The sequence below is a fragment of the Adiantum capillus-veneris genome, chromosome 23 (genome assembly GCF_014529385.1).
Source record: "Adiantum capillus-veneris isolate H3 chromosome 23, ASM1452938v2, whole genome shotgun sequence".
Taxonomy (NCBI): domain Eukaryota; kingdom Viridiplantae; phylum Streptophyta; class Polypodiopsida; order Polypodiales; family Pteridaceae; genus Adiantum; species Adiantum capillus-veneris.
In genome coordinates this window covers 122,392,332-122,401,377 of record NC_140953.1, presented here as the reverse complement: position 1 = coordinate 122,401,377, position 9,046 = coordinate 122,392,332, and positions in this window count along the sequence as shown.

The following is a 9,046-nucleotide window of genomic DNA, read 5'->3' as shown; positions in this document are numbered from 1 at the left end:
GGGGCTTAGAAGTAAACACTATAATCCCAGATATGTCAGCAAAAAAAGACCACCAACTTTGGAATTCGAGGGATACGATCAAGTAGACTTGAAGCCTTTGAAACGGATTAGTATGGATAATCCTAGGATAGGAGTCTATTGTTGGGAAGATAGAAACATAAAAGATCTTTTGTGGACTTCTCATGCTGGACCAGGGCAACTAACGGCCGTGAAGATCATCTATATCTTCAAAATCAAAGATAAGAGATCTGCGGATCTACCAACTTACTTGTTTAGGGATTGTTATAACAACAACTTTGTTATGATGACTCCTGAGAAGGTAGAACAAACCAAATACCAGGGGTATTCCATACGGGATTGGATGTTGGGTCAAGGACCAGAAACCACTCCAAGAGATGAACATCGTGAGAGATCATCTGAGAGTAATGTGAAGAAACCAAAAACCACCTCATCACGTAGAAAAACGGGTGACAGTAAAGCCAGTCCAGGGCTACATGAATCACTATTTTCGACAGATTGGTTTGAAGGACTCGGAACAGGACCAACTCCCAGAAGACCTGGAGTTGAACCAAATAGACGTGTCAGACCAGCTGATTTTCAAAAATGGGTCAAAAAATACAATGGATCAGGGGATCCATATGACCACTTAGCAAGCTTCAAGAAAGTGCTAAGAGCAGAGCGTATATTCAATTTCCATACTCAATTCGAGGGGTTTGGAATAACATTAGAAGGAAAATCTTTGACATGGTTCCAAAACATTCCACCAAGGTCGATCATGGATTTGAATACATTAGCTCAAGGATTTGTAGATGCTTGTTCTAAAACGGGGATTAAACATTATACGGTAGCTCAAATCTACAGCTTCAAATAGAAACATGGTGAGTCTGTTAGGGATTGTGCAACTCCAATGAAACAATACATTTCCAGATGCCTAGAGATGGAGATACCTGCAGAGGATCGACTTGTCTCATTGTTTCTGGAGGGACTTCTCAACAAAGAACTTCATGCTATACTCTATCGTACAAAGCATACAACCCTAGAGGCGTGTGTGTCTGATGCTATCGACCTAGGAGATAATTGTGAGATCTTTAATGAAGAGAATGTCCCTAAGGATAAGCAAAGTGAGAAGACTTCATCCACAAAACCAGCACAAGTGGGAACGGTTGCTGCGGCACCACTCTCAGCCATAGAAGATATGCTAAAAAGGATGAATGACATGATGAACAATATGCAAAAAGCACCTATGAGAGGACCAGGACAGGGGATATCCCCACAAGGACAACCAATTAGGCCACAAAAATGGTGTGCAATCGAGGTAAATGAACCAACCACAATACCCACGAGTGCTACTTCATATCAAAGTACAATGGGAATGTTCAGTACGTGTCCATGAGGCCACAAGGACAACCCATGTACAGATATCAGCCTAATATGGCTCAAGTTCAAAGACCACCAATGGGTATGGAGAGACCTCAACCTGTGTTAGGACAACAACCTCTTTATCCAGGACATAATGTGGTGCCTGTAAAGTACATGCACTCAGAAGGAGTCATAGATGAACAAGCATTAGTGCCTGTTACAACCTATGTAGAGTCTATTCCATATACAGTAATGGTAGAGGGAGATTGATATAGCCCACAACCACCACCAATGGAGGAAACCATGACTTATGCTCCATCAGAGCTCGCACCAATGTATTATGTAGCTAATCAAGAACCTCCCATGGGAAGACCCATGATGAAGCCTAGAACAGAAAACTGTCATAACTGTGGTGATGATGACCATTGGAAGAACAAATGTCCAGAGCCTGACAAAAACCTCAAACCAATTGAAGCCTATTGCATGCAATGTTGCAAAAAGGGAGGACACTTTCCGAAAGATTGTCCTCAGAACCCTTTGAACAAGGGAAAGATTGTAGTCAACGTAGTCCAAGTGATGCCTAGTAGCTCATTAGAGAGCGAACCGATTGTTCCAATCAAGGTAATCAATAGAGCCCAGGCAAAGAAAAAGAAACACAATTCCTCTAATGATTCGGAGAACAGAAAGTTTCTTCTTAAAGAATCAAAAGGAGCAAAAGCAAAAGATATGAGATGAGAAAACAAAAACAACGGGTTGAAAACGAAGAGAAAGCCAAAATTCTAGCCCAATACAAGTCGAAAGAAACTGGCAATGAATTCAAGGAAACAACCATGAAATTTGGAGGATCCATTCTGGTTGATAAAATTTTTGAGCCTATCAATGCCGCCTTGGAAGCCTACCAAGCAGGAGTTAAAGTAGGCCAAAACATGGAGAACAAATGGAAAAATTATCCATCTCCAGACATGGAAGCAGCTAAGCTAGAAGCTTATCAAAATTTGGTAAGAATCACGCAGGAAATGCTGGATAAACAAAAACCCAAGCTTGAAAGTATTGCAAAACCGGAAGAGCTTGCGGTAGAAGAAACGAAAGCAAAATCCGATGTGGTGGCAGAACCCCACCTTAAAACAAATGAACCATAGCTCATAGTGCCGGACAGTGAAGATGCCTTAGACGGAATTCCATTCGTGGAGGAAGACTGGCCAGGACACTTATGGGAAAAGTTAAGGGAGATCAATGATGGGAGCCTAACGTTAAAGTCAGCTCCTATAGAGGAAGTCTCGTTAGATAACCTACCATCTGATATAAACAAGGATTTACAGTCCTTATACGGGGATTTCCCATCAGAGGCTTCAGGGATATCTAAACCAATGACATTAAAAACATTACCTTCTTACTTGGGAGATAACGAGATGAATCTATCATTTGTCAAACCACTCAAGTTAAAAGAGCCAAACAGACCCTAGAAGTGGACAACATTCACTCAATCATGTCTACACCTATCCAATGCACTCTTACTTTGGGAGAACTGTTGAAACCCTAGAGAAGATGGGGATAACGGGATTAATCTCTAAGAATATGGGAAACTTGAAAAATGAAACGAGAAACAAAGAGATACGATCGGTTCCTATGGACAAGGTCGGAGAACATTCTGAAGAGGAAGAAGAAAACACTACCCTCCCAGTGAAATATAATGACATTGAAACCATGGCAATACTCGATAGTGGAGTGGACATAGCCATAGCCGCTAAAGCAGTATGGGAATCCTGGGGACAGCAAGCCATTAGACAAACGCGAATGAAATTACAGTTTGCTGACGGACACATTGAAAGACCACTAGGGCTGCTAGAAGAAGTGATAGTCAACTCCTGTGGAATTGAATATCAACACACTTTTGCCATAGTAGACTTTGGGAAAAAACTCAACTATGAAATCATATTGGGAAGACCTTTCATGCCACAGGTACAGCTTATCCAAGATTGGGAAAATGACTATCTGTACTTAAAGCAGGTGGGATCTATAACAAGGGTCAATCTAAAGGACCACACCTATAGAGACATCTTGAAAACACCCATCCAGGAGTTTGATTTAGTCTCTTCGACTGAAACTAAACTTCCATCTTGGCTAAACAAAGACACTCCTATTTGGATATGCGGAGCTTCAAAAAATGGAAGCTTGAGACGAGAGGAATGTATCCTAGAAAGGGACTGTACAGACAAAGCCTACATACCAGAACCCTTTCCAGAACATTTATTTGAACCATTTGAGTGGACTCAAATCTTAACGACAATGGATGTATGCATGAATATGTATATGCCTACTCAATTTTGCAATGAGGATGGCTATGACATAATTCCCATCCAAATGATATCAGTCCTTAACATTGAAAATAAGGATGAGGAAACAAAGGACTTGATGAAAGCTCAACAAGTCTTTTCTGACCTCTATTATGATGCAACTAATGAGTTGGATCAACACTCGGCTACTTCCGAAGATTCGGGATCCGAAAAGAACATACGAGAGCTCAACTCCTCTTAAGGGGAAGGGAGGAAAAGTTTTTTGACTTTCCAAACCAGAAATCAAGACGACAAAAATGGTATAGAAGAAAGAGGGACACTAAAATTGTGAAAGCACGACCTATGCCATCAGTCTCCAGTAAAACACAATTCCTAATGCAGATAGATGCTATTGATTGTGTCAAGGACAAAATAACTGGCAGATATCCTTCAAATGGAGACTCAAAAATTTCTCAAACATCGAGAAAAACAAGGAAGGGTACTCAAGAAGAACATCAAGATAAAAAACCACTCATGACCAGAGTCGAGCGGAAAAAGAAATATCAAGAGTTGAAAAAAGCTCTAAAGGAGATATACACCACCGAAATGGAAACCACGGAAGAGGATGGGAAGGATGTAATGCATGTTCCATCCCATTACAAAAAGTATACTCTCCAAGATTGGAAAATCATAATCGAACAACCTGTTAGGGAACTACGAAAACAAGGTGAGTCTTACGAAGGACCTGAAAACGCTAAAAGGGTAGACTTGGCTGAACCAGGAGAAGAGTTTAGACCGGCCTACATTGCAAATGACCTAACAGAAGAAGAAGAAAAGCTTTTGTTAAGTTTGTTAAAGGAATATCGAAATATCTTTGCTTGGTCTTACAAGGATCTCAAGGGTGTTGATCTAGAAATCTGTCAACGTACTATATCCATTAGAGATGATGCGAAACCAAGTAGACAAAGACCATACACTTATAACGAAACATTTGCAAGGAAGATCAAAGAAGAGATTAAAAAACTAAAGGAAGCTGAATTCATTTACGAAATTGAACACAGTGATTGGGTGTCCCAAATTGTGGTAGTACCTAAGAAGAATGGAAAATTACGAGTGTGCGTTAATCTCAAAAAAGTGAATGCAGCTACCATTAGAGACAACTTTCCTCTTCCGATAACTGAGCACGTTTTAGAACGAGTGGCAGGAAAAGAATCTTACAGCTTCTTAGATGGTTTTTCGGGATATAATCAACTTTTGGTTGACCCAAAAGATCAACACAAAACTACTTTTGCAACAGAATGGGGTATATTTGCCTATCGGGTTGCCGTTTGGGTTAACTAATGCTCCAGCCACATTTCAGAGATTGATGAGCCATGCTTTCAAAGAGTATCTTTGGAAATTCTTGGAAGTATACATGGATGATTTACGCATACATTTTTCAATCCAAGCTGACTATTTTGAACACCTCAAAAAGGTATTCGAGAAATGTAGACTTTACAAGATTTGCTTAAACCCTGAAAAGTGCACATTCATGGGAAGACAAAAGAAAATTCTTGGACATATAGTGTCTAAAAATGGCATAGCTACCGATATTGAAAAGATTCATGTCATTGCTGATTTGCCTAGACCAACAACAGTCAAAGGGGTACAAGCCTTCATGGGACATTGTGGATATTACCGACGGTTCATCTACATGTATGCCATAATTGCAAAACCCATGTATAGCTTGATTACGCACTTTGAATGGACCGAGGCATGTGAAGAATCCTTCATGAAGCTTAAGCAAGCTCTCACCTCAGCTCCAATATTGAAAGCACCCGATTGAGATAAGCTATTCCACGTACACGTAGATGCTTCAAACTTTGCTATTGGTTGTATACTAGCCCAACCGGGAGATGGGAAAATTGACTTTCCTATTATGCTAGCCGACAATTGAATATGGCAGAAAAGAATTACACCACCACTGAAAGAGGAGGATTAGGAATGATCTATGCCGTTAAAAAGTATAGACATTACCTATTGGCCAAAAAGTTTGTGTTCTTTGTGGACCACCAAGATTTGTTATATTTGGTCAACAAACCATGCAGCACAGGGAGAATAGTGAGATGGTTCATTATTCTTCTCAAATTTGATTTCACTGTGGTTGTTAAAAAAGGCACTACACATCAACGAGCAGATCATTTGTACAGGATTGTTTCAGGGGAATCACCTAAAGGGGTAGATGATGATCTACCAGATGCCTATTTGTTCTCCGTGGAAATGATACCAAGATGGTCGGAGAAATTTGTGTCATTAATGGCGATAGCTCAAGTGGATTCACCACTCCCTATCACAGTTGATTCAATCAAGAAATCGACTACGTATCAATTACTAGCTGGGAGGCTATATAAAAGAAATCGAGATGGGATATTTCTTTTTATGAATTAACCGTGAAGAAAGGGATCAGTACCGAAGTCAAGCACATGTTACCATAGTGGGACTTCACTTTGCGGAAGACCAAACTATGCAACGAATCTTAAGACTTGGAGTATTTTGGCCGACTATGAGGAGAGATGTTCGATCTTTTGTAAGGGATTGGTCTCAATGTCAGCAACAACAACCCATTCCTCATGTAACATTGTTTTAAATGTCACCTATTCCTAAGTGGAGTAACTATCAGGTTACTTACTTATCAAGTCAAACATTTCCTGAGGATATGAGTAAACGCCGTCAAAGAGCAATCGAAACGGAAGCAAGAGACTATGCTCTCATTGGGAACCAATTATATCGACGAGGTAAAGATCAACATTTGCGTCTTTGTGCAAATGAAAACGAGTATATTCTGATTATAGAATAAGCACATGCTGGATTAGCTGGAGGTCACTTTTCTAGTGAGACCACCACAAGAGCAATCTTGATGGCAGGCATATGGTGGCCAACACTTTTTGCAGATGCCAAAGAATATGTTCAAAGGTGTGATGCTTGTCAACGAGCAAAGATGCCAATACGAGTAGACAGCATGCCCTTAAGACCAATGATGGGGGCTAGAGCCTTCGCAAAATGGGGTATAGATTTTGTGGGACCGATACAGCCACCTGCTTATAGAACCCAATCTCAATATATCATTGTAGCTACGGACTATTTGACCAAATGGAAAGAGGCTAAGGCGACTCAAAAGAATGATGCCAGAACCACTGCTGCATTCTTATATGAGTATGTATTCATAAGGTATGGACTGCCAATAGAGATTGTTAGTGATCAGGGAACTCATTCCTCAACGAGGTAATAGAGTATTTGCTTAATGAGTTTATGGTTATCCATAACAAATCAGCTCCCTATCACCCACAAGCAAACGGACAAGCTGAGCATACGAATAAAATTCTTAGCTCGGTACTGACCAAAGTGGTTAGTTCAAGAAGGACTGGGAAATGAATCTCCATGTTGCTCTATGGGCTTATCGAGTTTCATTCAAAATGGCTTTAAATGCTACACCCTTTAACCTTGTTTATGGTCTTGTTGCCATACTGCCAATAGAATTTCTATTGCTGACCTTAAGGGTAGCACAGACTCTCGAGTGGATTGGGCATGAATTGTGAGAAAGACTTGGAGAGTTGGAGAAGCTAGACAAGCAAAGGCTAACTGCCGTAGCTCATATCTATGCACAAAAGCGGAAACAAAAACAGTTTTTTGATTCCCACTTAATCACCAAAATTTTCAAGAAAGGGGACTTAGTTCTAATCTATTCCCTTAAGCAACACATTCCCAAGTTTAAGAAAAAGGGAAATGGACCATTTATCATTGAAGATGTATCTCCAAGTGGAGAAGTAAAATTGTCAACCTAAGATGGTGAACCAATGGCTAATTGGATTAGTGGATGTCGTTTAAAGAAATACAATTTGCCACTAACCAATGAATTGCTAGAGAGAATGCATGCAACCAAACTAAGGAAGATGAAGCGACAGCAGGTTATTGATGAAGCCCAAGAGGAAGCTAGACTTCGGGTACTCAAGCGTAAAGCTGCTCTCAAGAATCAACAGATACCGATTCCCATCAACACTTTGGAAATAGATTATCGACAATGGTAATTACCTAAAGATGCAGTTTCAACAGATGACGACTAGTTAGATGGAATGGATCTCCGCATCAAAGTACAGCTCAACAATCATAGCACCAATGCTTTGGTAGACACAGGAGCTAGATTGAATGCAGTCAGTTATTCCATATACAAGAAAGTAACAAGTCAAGCATTTTCTGCACGGATAACGCCAATCAAAGGATGCAACAAGAATCCGACTCCAACATTGAGAGTGGTCAACTTGAACGTGGTAGTACATGGAAGTTCATGTCCGCATCAGTTTGTATGCATGCCAGATGAACACATGAATGAGACTATGATTCTTGGTATTCCTTGGATACAAACATACAAAGCAGTACCAGATTGGGATACAAATCAGCTAAAGCTATCACTTAAAGGAGGGCAACTCATTGTTCCCATTGCACCAAGAAAAGAGGAATGGAAAAGGTGCAATCAAAGGACCAATCCATGAACCAACTCTTCTCCGTCCCCTCGACAAAAAAATGCTACAAGTAGCATGCAAGGAGTCAGGCAAATTTGGGTACCAAAAGCACAACTTGTGGATAAACCAAATCAGATCTGGGTGCCTAAAATTTCACCAAAGAAACAGAAGACAGTTCCAAGGATTCGAGCACAGAATCGAGCATCTATGATCAAGGAACCTAGCATGAAAAAGGTTTGGAAGAAAAAGGATCGCATATCTTCTCCACACAACACGAAACCAATCAAACAGTGGCAAGTTAAGTCTCAATAAACTCTCAACCACTATGCACAAAGAAAACCGAGCCACCAATGGAGAGAAAAAGCTCGACAATAGTCTAAAATGCTACCAACAGCTCAAGAAATCAGCGTGCTTAAACACCCTGGTGGTACTATCAAGCAGAGAGCACAAAGGCTACAGGATTTTCTCTTTAGAAGACAACAGCAGCAAACCTTGACATCGAAAACCCTTTAGTTATTTACTCAAGACCCAGCTCTTGCACAGCATATTGAGTTGAATTGCATTGATCTTCATATCATGGTAGATCCAATCACGTCTATGCATAGACACAATTTTTCAACCCATGCACACAGTCGTCCCGGAGAACGCCCTCTAGGAGGGGTGGAAGAGTACTAAGTACTAAGTAATTAAGGGTAATGTTTGAAGAGGGAGGAAAAAGTTTTATGTTAGCGTATGATTTTTGCAAAATTACCTTATAATGCCCTTATAATTCATCAAATGGGAAAAAGTCACTGATAATATCTTCCCGATGAGTGTAAATAGTGTATATACTATCATAAAATCATCAAAAATAGTCCTTTTTTGGATATTTTTCATCATTTTTGCTGATAGGAAGGCTTAAAAATGGAGAAATGCGAC